Genomic DNA, 11,788 nt, shown 5'->3' on the forward strand with positions numbered 1-11,788 from the left:
TAGCCTAATAGCCTACTACGTAAGCTTATTCTCTTCTCCATTCTAGAGTCTTCTTAATTTCTTTCTCTCTTCAACTTCACCTATTTGTCTTTTTGGATTTCCTCTTCGGTTTCCACCTCTCACCTTCCTGACTAATATGGCTCTCTTCTTTTGTTTCTCACTCCACTATCACTCTCTTAGTTAGACCAGTCGCTCAGTTTCTATAAAACCTGACCCTATAAATACATGTCATGACATACATGCACTGAGTAGCATGTTATTACGCTAGAAAAGCACCTAAGAATAGACGAAACCCGATATTGTACCTAACGGTACACTTAAATTGATTTAACCTCGAACTAGTTCAAATAGGAATTGTAGGATGAAATTTAATATTTTATAGTTCAGGAATAACTAAAAATGATTGTTCGGAGTTCGAGGGTTTATTTGGGGTAAAATTGAAAATTTTGATATTCAAGGGCAAAATCGTCATTTTGCCACCTAAGATAATAATTTGATCATGGAGTGAAAATTTTGACCAAGATTAACTATTTGGAGTATAATTTAATGATAGAAAGTGAAAAAGTTTAATTCTGGTGATTTCTGGAGTGTATGGGTAAAATCGTAATTTTACCACCCACAAACAAAATTTGAGATTTTGAGAGAATTTAGATCAAATTTGACAAATTGGAGAATGCTATGAGTATAAGGGATGAAAAATATGTCTATGGGCAATTTTTCAGTATTTTGGGCAAAAATGTAATTTTTCACTTTTACGGGGGCAAAAGTGTAAATTTCAAAAATTACTCCACCGAGACTTTGGATAAGTCTGAGAATTTTATCTAAGCTATGGATATGTGGGACAAGTGTATGGTGAAAATTTGGAAACAAATGGGCTAATGGGAAAGTGACACGTGGCATTTTTTTAATGAAATAATATTATTTTAATGAAAAGTCAGCCCATTTAAACCCCATTTTAAGTGCTGGCCAGCCATAAGGAAGAAAAAGAGAGGAAATAGAGAGGAAAGGAAGAAAAAAAGAAAAACCAAAGAGAAACAAGAAAATTCAAAGGGAAATTCACGATTTTCGACCGTTTACGCGTCTAACGGTAAGATTTTTCGATTTTAGCTTGATTTTTACCTTTCCTATGCCTTTATTTCCATTTAGCATGCTTGAGGAGAGAGATCAAAAAGTGATATCAAGGGCTGGATGAAATTCTAGGGGAGAGAAATTGAAATTTTTAGGTTTTGATTTTTAGTTAAATTGATAGTTTTAGTTAGTTAAATGTGTTTAGAAATTAAATTGGGCAAGAAATCATTAAATTTTCACAATACCCACTCTTGGCTGGATGCTCAATGTTGTACAATGATGATGAATTGATTTTATTCTAAGGAAAATGAAGAGAAAATAATGAAAAACGATTAAACGTGATAGAAAAACAAAGTAGAAAATTAACCGAGTTAATGTCCCATTTTTGGCTGAATTTTCCAAGGAAGGGAGTGAGCTGATTTTGTTTTTTTTTAGAAGGTTATTGGCTGATATTTAATGGTTAGAAATGTTGGAGAGAGAATGGGATGATTTAGAGCTAAAATGGAGCGCGTTAGCAATTTATCGGGCAAAGTGTCAAAAATAGGTTAATACCGCGTTTAAGCCGTTTTAGGCTATTGCATTTCATACCATGCATTAGTATAGGATTTAAGTTAATTATATAGTGATTTAGCATCAATGTGATGAATTGTGTAAATTTTTGTTGTCACGACCCGGAACTCCCATCGAGCCCGTGACAACCGCCGCGACGTCTCAATTTACATTCATTACCCGGAATGTCAACCGAGACCCCGCAAGGCTTTAATATCAGCTTCTCATTTCCCCTGTGGGTAACTGTTTCCAAATACCACATTTTAAAAGATTTTAAACTATTTCCAACTTAAACAAATGAAATATTAATTTCCGTCTCACAGGGGTATTTTTGTCATTTATCCCAAAAATCTCAAAAATCATCTAAAAATATAGTATGTAAGTGGAAAACACATATTTCTTAATCAAAAATAATTTTGGATGTCTAAAACATTCGTTTAAAATGGAATTATGACTGTTATAATAAAATAAAAATATTCAATAAAATATTCAATTTTCACATAAAACGATATTTTAAGAACACTGCAGAAATAATTTTTATAGCGTAAAAGCAAAATAAATTCTTACATACCGTAATACAGATAACCAAAGTATAGAATTTAATTTACAGTGACACGTGGGCCCCCGAATGACCAAAAGTATAAAAAGAAATGAACCTACAGTCTTTGGATGTGGCAAGTTCAACTGTAATCCTCGCCGATATCAGTTATCTACAATCTATTCTGAACCTGAAATGGGTGGAAATGAGGGTGGTGAGATTATAAAATCCCAGTGAGTAAACAAACATCACTCAAAATATCTAAAGTCGAGTAAAAGGAGACTATTAAAACATTTCATCAAACTGTAATTTATCATCTTTCAACTTATTTCAACCAAATGAAATCAATTTATTTAAAGCAAGTAATCAGTATGGCTTATGAATTTCTTAAAAAGCTTGGCTCATGCCAAAAATTATTATCATACTCAGTTATTTGGGATACCTTGGCCGAGGGCTATCCCAACTGAGTCCGCCAAGGCTATTAGAAAGTCATGTTTTTATTTTGAAAACATAGCCATTCCTTGACGTTGGCCGAGTTCCCCTTCACGAGGTGGTTTGGCGTGAAGTGAACTCTAAAAGTTATACCTCAGGAGTTACCCTACTCGCCTCTCCAACCGAGGTAAAAATATAACAGGATTCCGTGCCCCTCTAATAGGCTAGTCCACAGAATCCAGCCCACTGCAGCAGGTCAAACCCACCATACAATAAAATTTTGACAGCATGACAAGGCTAATATATTACTACCCAGCCTGTAAGGGTAAAATAAAGCAATTCATATAATTCATAAAAACACAGCCCAGCCAGTCATGCCAATACAATAACATAAGCCATTAATTCATTTTAAATTTACAACATATCAGTGGTCTCCAATTACTCTATTTTCAAAATCGTTATTTCGTTTCAAGACAATTTATAAAATATTTTCATTTAAACTCATTTTGTTTACAAAACATAAAAATTTACCATTTGAACTCATTTTCATAAAATTCACCAAAACCGAATAAAAACATACTTTAGATAATTAAAATGATGATAAGGTTACTCACCGTGTCTAGAGTGAGGATTTTCGAAATACTCAGACTATTGGTCCTCGGGTGAAATTCCCTTGCCTTTATTAGAGGACTCACCACCTTGACACAGTACAAAATCGAGAAATTCACCACATTGGTACTAAATTGAAATTAAACTAATTTAGACTACTAATGCTTGATATGAAATGCAAAAATGTCTAAATTTTTGCCTAAATGCGGTGTTAGCCTATTTCGGTCTTTTACCCGATAAATTGATATACGCGTCCGTTTAAACTCCAAATTAATTTTTTTCAGTTTCTATACCTCAATTGCACCCAAATTGACTTAATGTCCCTCAGTGTGGTGCAAATTATCAGTCCCGATAACAAATTACGAAAATACCCCTAGTGGGTAAAAATTTGTATTTTTGCTCCGAAAATTTCCATTATTTTTCTAGGCTCATAATTCATCATTTTTCATCATAATTCCTCAAATAACCATCAAGATCAGCAGCCAATATTCCCCTAGAAAATTCAGCATAATGGGTTTCAATGGGAGAAAATTATATTTCTAGCTTATTTTTGCTATATTTCAATATAACTTAACTAAAATCACTTAATTCAATTAAAATCAACCAAAAATCAAGCTCAAAACTCATCCATGGAGGTTTGGCCAGCATGGGTGTCCATACCCACTTTCTAATTTTTCATGGAAATGAGAAAAAAATGCATGGGTAGTGAAAATCACAAGGAAAATCAATGAAATTTACCTTTTTAATGCTTGATTTCTTGATTTCTCTTGATTTTCTCCAAATTTTTCAGGTAGGATTCTTGTTTTTTTTTTCCCTTTTCTTCCCTGGTTTGGACAGCTGAAGAAGATGAGAATTCCGGAATTTTCACCTTTTTAAAGGCTAAAATAATATAATATTATTTTATTCATTTTTTTAATGTTTTATTAATTCCTTAAATTCTAGCCATCCATTTATTTCCAAATTTTCACCATACACTTTTCCCAAATATCCATAGCTTAGGTAAAATTCTCAGACTTATCCAAAGTCTTGGTGGAGTAATTTTTGAAATTTACACTTTTACCCCCGTAAAAGTCAAAAATTACATTTTTGCCCCAAAAATTGAAAAATTGCCCATAGACATATTTTTCATCCCTTATACTCATACCATTCTCCAATTTGTCAAATTTGATCTAAATTCTCTCAAAATCTCAAATTTTGTCCGCGAGTGGCAAAATTACGATTTTGCCCCTACACTCTAGAAATCACTGGAATTAAACTTTTTCACTGCCAAACCCTCAAATTATACTCCAATACTCAAATCATACTCCAATAAGTCAAATGGGGCTAAAAAAAATTCTTTTCTAAAAATTCCCATTGTGTCCTTGGGTGGCAAATGACCATTTTGCCCCTGGACAGTAAAAATTCTAGTTTGACTTCAAATTGATCCTCGAACTCCAAATCACCATATTAAACCATTCTGGGACTTTAATATTCTTAATTTCATTTTAAATTCTCTATTTGATCTAGTTCGAGACTTAAATTAACTTAATTGTACCATTTGGTACATTGTCGTCTTTTAACGATTTTTCTTTCAGGGCTTTCCAAGTATGCAAGCATATTGTCAATCATATGAATGACATGGAAAGTATTTTATAAGATCGGGCTTGACATTTGTAATGTGTCTAGGAGGAGAGCTTTCCGGAAAAGGCAAAGAAGTCATACCCGACGAGTAGTGATCGGGGCGCTTAGAAAGCTTTTAGTTTGTACAAACGGTGAGTAAACTTATTATTATTGTAAATTATCTAGAGTTTATTTTTAAATGCCCTTTATGTATTTTATGAAATGAGAACGAGATTAAAACAGGATTTTTGATGTTTTAGGAATAAATGTGACAAATAAAAATATATTGTATTGATTATGAAATTGAGTAATTGGAGGCTGCAAATTGACTTGAAAAATATATATTTTCCTAGGAATGGCTTATGAGAAATGAGTATATGTGGCTATATTTTGTGAGTGCATTGGGAAATTTATGTAAGTTGTTTTTACTATGTAGGCTGGATAAATAAATAAAAGCCACGTTATACTGTCGAAATTTTATTAAAATTGCTGGGTTAGTCACTGCTGTCAAGCCCGACCTTATAAAATACTTTCCATGTCATTCATATGATTGACAATATGCTTGCATACTTGGAAAGCCCTGAAAGAAAAATCGTTAAAAGACGACAATGTACCAAATGGTACAATTAAGTTAATTTAAGTCTCGAACTAGATCAAATAGAGAATTTAAAATGAAATTAAGAATATTAAAGTCCCAGAATGGTTTAATATGGTGATTTGGAGTTCGAGGATCAATTTGAAGTCAAACTAGAATTTTTACTGTCCAGGGGCAAAATGGTCATTTGCCACCCAAGGACACAATGGGAATTTTTAGAAAAGAAATTTTTTGGCCCCATTTGACTTATTGGAGTATGATTTGAGTATTGGAGTATACTTTGAGGGTTTGGCAGTGAAAAAGTTTAATTCCAGTGATTTCTAAAGTGTAGGGGCAAAATCGTAATTTTGTCACCCGCGAACAAAATTTGAGATTTTGAGAGAATTTAGATCAAATTTGACAAATTGGAGAATGGTATGAGTATAAGGGATGAAAAATATGTCTATGGGCAATTTTTCAATTTTTGGGGCAAAAATGTAATTTTTGACTTTTACGGGGGTAAAAGTGTAAATTTCAAAAATTACTCCACCAAGACTTTGGATAAGTCTGAGAATTTTATCTAAGCTATGGATATGTGGGACAAGTGTATGGTGAAAATTTGGAAACAAATGGATGGCTAGAATTTAAGGAATTAATAAAACATTAAAAAATGAATAAAATAATATTATATTATTTTAGCCTTTAAAAAGGTAAAAATTCCGGAATTCTCATCTTCTTCAGCTGTCCAAACCAGGGGAGAAAAGGGGAAAAAAAAACAAGAATCCTACCTGAAAAATTTGGGGAAAATCAAGAGAAATCAAGAAATCAAGCATTAAAAAGGTAAATTTCATTGATTTTCCTTGTGATTTTCACTACCCATGCATTTTTTTCTCATTTCCATGCAAAATTAGAAAGTGGGTATGGACACCCATGCTGGCCAAACCTCCATGGATGAGTTTTGAGCTTGATTTTTGGTTGATTTTAATTGAATTAAGTGATTTTAGTTAAGTTATATTGAAATATAGCAAAAATAAGCTAGAAATATAATTTTCTCCCATTGAAACCCATTATGCTGAATTTTCTAGGGGAATATTGGCTGCTGATCTTGATGGTTATTTGAGGAATTATGATGAATAATGATGAATTATGAGCCTAGAAAAATAATGGAAATTTTCGGAGCAAAAATACAAATTTTTACCCACTAGGGGTATTTTCGTAATTTGTTATCAGGACTGATAAATTGCACCACACTGAGGGACATTAAGTCAATTTGGGTGCAATTGAGGTATAGAAACTGAAAAAAATTAATTTGGAGTTTAAACGGACGCGTATATCAATTTATCGGGTAAAAGACCGAAATAGGCTAACACCGCATTTAGGCAAAAATTTAGACATTTTTGCATTCCATATCAAGCATTAGTAGTCTAAATTAGTTTAATTTCAATTTACTACCAATGTGGTGAATTTCTCGATTTTTTTACTGTGTCAAGGTGGTGAGTCCTCCGATAAAGGCAAAGGAATTGCACCCGAGGACTAGTAGTCTGAGTATTTCAAAAATCCCCACTCTAGACACGGTGAGTAACCTTACCATCATTTTAATTATCTAAAGTATGTTTTTATTCGGTTTTGGTGAATTTTATGAAAATGAGTTCAAATGGTAAATTTTTATGTTTTGTAAACAAAATGAGTTTAAATGAAAATATTTTATAAATTGTCTTGAAACGAAATAACGATTTTGCAAATAGAGTAATTGGAGACCACTGATATGTTGTAAATTTAAAATTGAATTAATGGCTTATGTTATTGTATTGGTATGACTGGCTGGGCTATGTTTTTTATGAATTGTATGAATTGCTTTATTTTACCCTTGCAAGCTGGGTAGTAATATATTAGCCCTGTCATGCTGTCAAAATTTTATTGTATGGTGGGTTTGACCTGCTGCAGTGGGCTGGATTCTGTGGACTAGCCTATTAGAGGGGCACGGAATCCTGTTATATTTTTACCTCGGTTGGAGAGGCGAGTAGGGTAACTCCCGAGGTATAACTTTTAGAGTTCACTTCACGCCAAACCACCACGTGAAGGGGAACTCGGCCAACGCCAAGGAATGGCTATGTTTTCAAAATAAAAACACGACTTTCTAATAGCCTTGGCGGACTCAGTTGGGATAGCCCTCGGCCAAGGTATCCCAGATAACTGAGTATGATAATAATTTTTGGCATGAGCCAAGCTTTTTAAGAAATTCATAAGCCATACTGATTACTTGTTTTAAATAAATTGATTTCATTTGGTTGAAATAAGTTGAAAGATGATAAATTACAGTTTGATGAAATGTTTTAATAGTCTCCTTTTACTCGACTTTAGATATTTTGAGTGATGTTTGTTTACTCACTGGGATTTTATAATCTCACCACCCTCATTTCCACCCATTTCAGGTTCAGAATAGATTGTAGATAACTGATATCGGCAAGGATTACAGTTGAACTTGCCACATCCAAAGACTGTAGGTTCATTTCTTTTGATACTTTTGGTCATTCGTGGGCCCACGTGTCACTGTAAATTAAATTCTATACTTTGGTTATCTGTATTACGGTATGTAAGAATTTATTTTGCTTTTACACTATAAAAATTATTTATGCAGTGTTCTTAAAATATCGTTTTATGTGAAAATTGAATATTTTATTGAATATTTTTATTTTATTATAACAGTCATAATTCCATTTTAAACGAATGTTTTAGACATCCAAAATTATTTTTGATTAAGAAATATGTGTTTTCCACTTACATACTATATTTTTAGATGATTTTTGAGATTTTTGGGATAAATGACAAAAATACCCCTGTGAGACGGAAATTATTATTTCATTTGTTTAAGTTGGAAACAGTTTAAAATCTTTTAAAATGTGGTATTTGGAAACAGCTACCCACAGGGGAAATGAGAAGCTGATATTAAAGCCTTGCGGAGTCTCGGTTGACATTCTAGGTAATGAATGTAAATTGAGTCGTCGCGGCGATTGTCACGGGCTCGATGGGAGTTCCGGGTCGTGACAACTGCAGTGACGAGTTTCCGTGGACTACCTATTAGAGGGGCACGGTAAACCCAGTTATATAGTTACTTCGGTTGTAGAGGCGAGGAGGGTAACTCTCGGGGTAGTATTAGAGCTCACTTCACGTCGAACCCCCACGTGAATGTGTAACTCGACCAACGCCAAGGAACGGCTGGTTTTAAAAATAAAAATGTGTTTCACGTGTGAATATTTTAACACCCTTGGCGGACTTGGTTAGATGCCTCGGCCAAGGTATCCCCGAGGATTAGTTTTGGCTTGAACCTTGTTTTAATAAAAGACATAAGCCTTAACAACTGTTTTAGTAAATTACAAATATTTTATGGTTTAAGAAATAAATTGGAAACATTATGAAATGGGTTGAAATTTGTTGTTTAAACTTGCCTCCATTTTACTCGCCTTTAGATATTTATGATAATGTCTGTTTACTCATTGGGATTTTATAATCTCACCACCCTCCTTTCCACCCATTTCAGGTTCAGTATAGACTGTAGATAGCTGATCTGTCACGACCCGGTACTCCCCTCGAGCCCGTGACAACCGCCGCGGTGTCCCGGTAGACACTTATTGCCCGGAATGTCAACCCGAAACCCCGCAAGGCTTTACTATCAATTTCTCTGTTCCCTTGTGAGCAACCATTGTCAAATATCGTGTTCTAAAATATTTTAAGCTGTTTCCAACTTTAAACAAATAAAATATTAATTTTTCGTCTCACAAGGGTATTTTGGTCATTTTTCTCAAAAATTTTAAAACTGGCTAAAACGTAATATACAAGTACAAAACACACAATTCATATTCAAAATGAGTTTAAAAGTCTAAAATCTTCATTTAAAACGAAATTATGGTTATTTGAATATAATAAGAAAATAAAAGGAATATTAAGTAAAATATTCTATTTTCTTATAAAATAATATTTATAGAGTTATACGTGAATAATTTTTATAACGTAAAAGTTAAATAAATTTATACATACTTAAATACAGTAAGCCAAAATATTTAATTTAATTTACAATAACAAGAGTGCCCCCGAATAAACAAAAGTAAAGAGGACTGTGAACCTACGGTTTGGAAAATGCAGATCCCACTGTAGTCCTCGATGAGATCAGCTATCTACAGTCTATACTGAACCTGAAATGGGTGGAAAGGAGGGTGGTGAGATTATAAAATCCCAATGAGTAAACAAACATCATCATAAACATCTAGAGTTGAGTACATGGAGACAATAAAGTAAATCATCATAAACTGGGTTATAGCATTAGAACACATTTTGTTCAAAACACGTAAAGAGGCTTATGAATCTCATAAAAATCTAGGCTTGTGCCATAAATCCATTCTCGAGGACACCTTGGCCGAGGCATCCTACCGAGACCGCCAAGGCTATTAAAATTCACATTTCACATAAATCATGTTTTTGTTTTGAAAACATAGTCGTTCCTTGGCGTTGGCTGAGTTCCCCCTCACGTGGTGGTTTAGCGTGAAGTGAACCCTAAACTTTACCCCAGGAGATACCCTACGCGCCTCTCCGTTCGAGGTAAGAATATAATGGGGTTTACCGTGCCCCTCTAAAAGGCTGGTCCACAGAAACCCCCTACTGCAGTGATTAATTAATATATAATCCACCATATAATAAAACTCAATAACATGATATGGCAATTTTGTAATTCGTAGTTTTTCAAGGTAACCAAACAATTCGCATTTCAATACAATTGCCAACTAGCCAATCATGCTCGATTTATCATAAGCCAGTTAATTTAAACAATCAAATTGCCACAATTAACAGTCTCCGTGTACTCTATTTTTCAAAATCACTATTAATTTCAAAACAATTTATAATTTAATTTCATTGAAACTCATTTATTCATAAAACATGAAAATTTATCTTTTTAAATTCCTTTTTCCATAGAATTCATGAAAGCATTTAAAAACCACCCTAGATAATTAAAATGACAGTAAGTTTACTCACAATGTCTAGAATGTAGACTTTCGAAGCACTCTGTCTACTGGTCCTCGGATGCAATTTCCTTGCCTTTATCGGAGGACTCACCACCTTGACACAGTACAAAATTGAGAGTTTCACCAAGTTGGTACTAAATCAAAATTAAACTAATTTAGACTACCAATGCATGATATGGAATGCAAAAATGCACTGGTAACTATCTAAACCCGGTATTGGCCTAATTCGTCTTATCACCCGATTAAATTCCTAACGGGTCCGTTTAAACTCCAATTTAATTCTTTTCAGTTTCTATACCTCAATTGCACCCAAATTAACTTAATGTCCCTCATTGTGGTGCAAATTATCAGTCCCAACAGCAAATTACGAAAATACCCCTAGTGGGTAAAAATTCGTATTTTTGCTCCGAAAATTCCTATTTATTTTCTAGGCTCATAATTCATCATTCCTTAACCAATTCTCCTAGAATAAAATCAAACTCATCCTCACTCACTACATGGTAAATTCAGCCATTAATGGTTGGGGGAGAAAATAAATTCTTTTCTTGTTGTTTTGTTTCTAAATATGCTAAACTAACTAAAAACACTAACATAAATTAAAATCAAATAAATCCAACAACTTTCTCTCTCCTAACCCATTTTTTCAGAATTTAATTCATCATGAAAACATGTAATTTAATCATGGAAAATAAAGAGAAATGCTTGGGAATAAGAAAACTCAAGCTTAATAGAAAAAACTCACCTTTTTCACTTAATTTCCTTGAAAATTCACACTTTTTCTTTGATTTTCTCTCTCTAGGGTTTTGTTTTTGTTTTCTCTCTCTTCTTGCTGGTTTGGCCGGCCATGGGGTGGAAGATGGGCTGATTTTGTGCCTTTTAAAAAGGAAAATAATAAATTAATAAAGGCATGACACATGGCATCATGTCATTGGCCCGTTTTTTAAAATTTTAAAAATTTAAACATTTTATCTCCACCACATGTTTAGTCAAGGGTCAAAGATGAAGACAAAGGAAGACCATGTGCTGGAAAAAATATCCTGGTGGTGGAAAATTATAATTTTGCCCCTGAGGTGTCAAAATTACCATTTTACCCCTATACTCCAAATTATACCGAAATTAAAATTTTTCACTTCTAAACCTCAAATCATACTTCAATAAGTCAAATTATACTCTAATAAGTCAAATGGGGTCAAAAAAATCTTTTCTAAAATTTCCATTTTGTCCTCAGGTGGCAAATGACCATTTTGCCCCTAATTAGTGAAAATTCCGATTTGACTCCAAATTGATCCTCAAACTCCAAATTACCATTTTAAGTCATCCATGAACTGTGAAACTCTTAATCTCACCTTAAAATTCCTATTTGATCTAGTTCGAGGATTAAATAAACTTTGTTGTACCTCCAGG

At 33.4% G+C, this 11,788-nt stretch overlaps 1 long non-coding RNA gene across 1 annotated transcript; it reads right to left on the reverse strand.

Moving 5' to 3' along the window:
• Window positions 1-9,382: 9,382 nt before the first annotated feature.
• Window positions 9,383-11,229, reverse strand: LOC148764696 (uncharacterized). Its single transcript, XR_016024219.1, has 3 exons — window positions 11,127-11,229; window positions 10,395-10,478; window positions 9,383-9,559 (listed from the first exon to the last, which is right to left on the reverse strand). It is a non-coding gene; the product is annotated as an uncharacterized LOC148764696 (long non-coding RNA).
• Window positions 11,230-11,788: the final 559 nt, after the last annotated feature.

Source organism: Theobroma cacao, chromosome 1, assembly GCF_053813885.1.
Source record: "Theobroma cacao isolate CCN51 chromosome 1, ASM5381388v1, whole genome shotgun sequence".
Classification (NCBI taxonomy): Eukaryota; Viridiplantae; Streptophyta; class Magnoliopsida; order Malvales; family Malvaceae; genus Theobroma; species Theobroma cacao.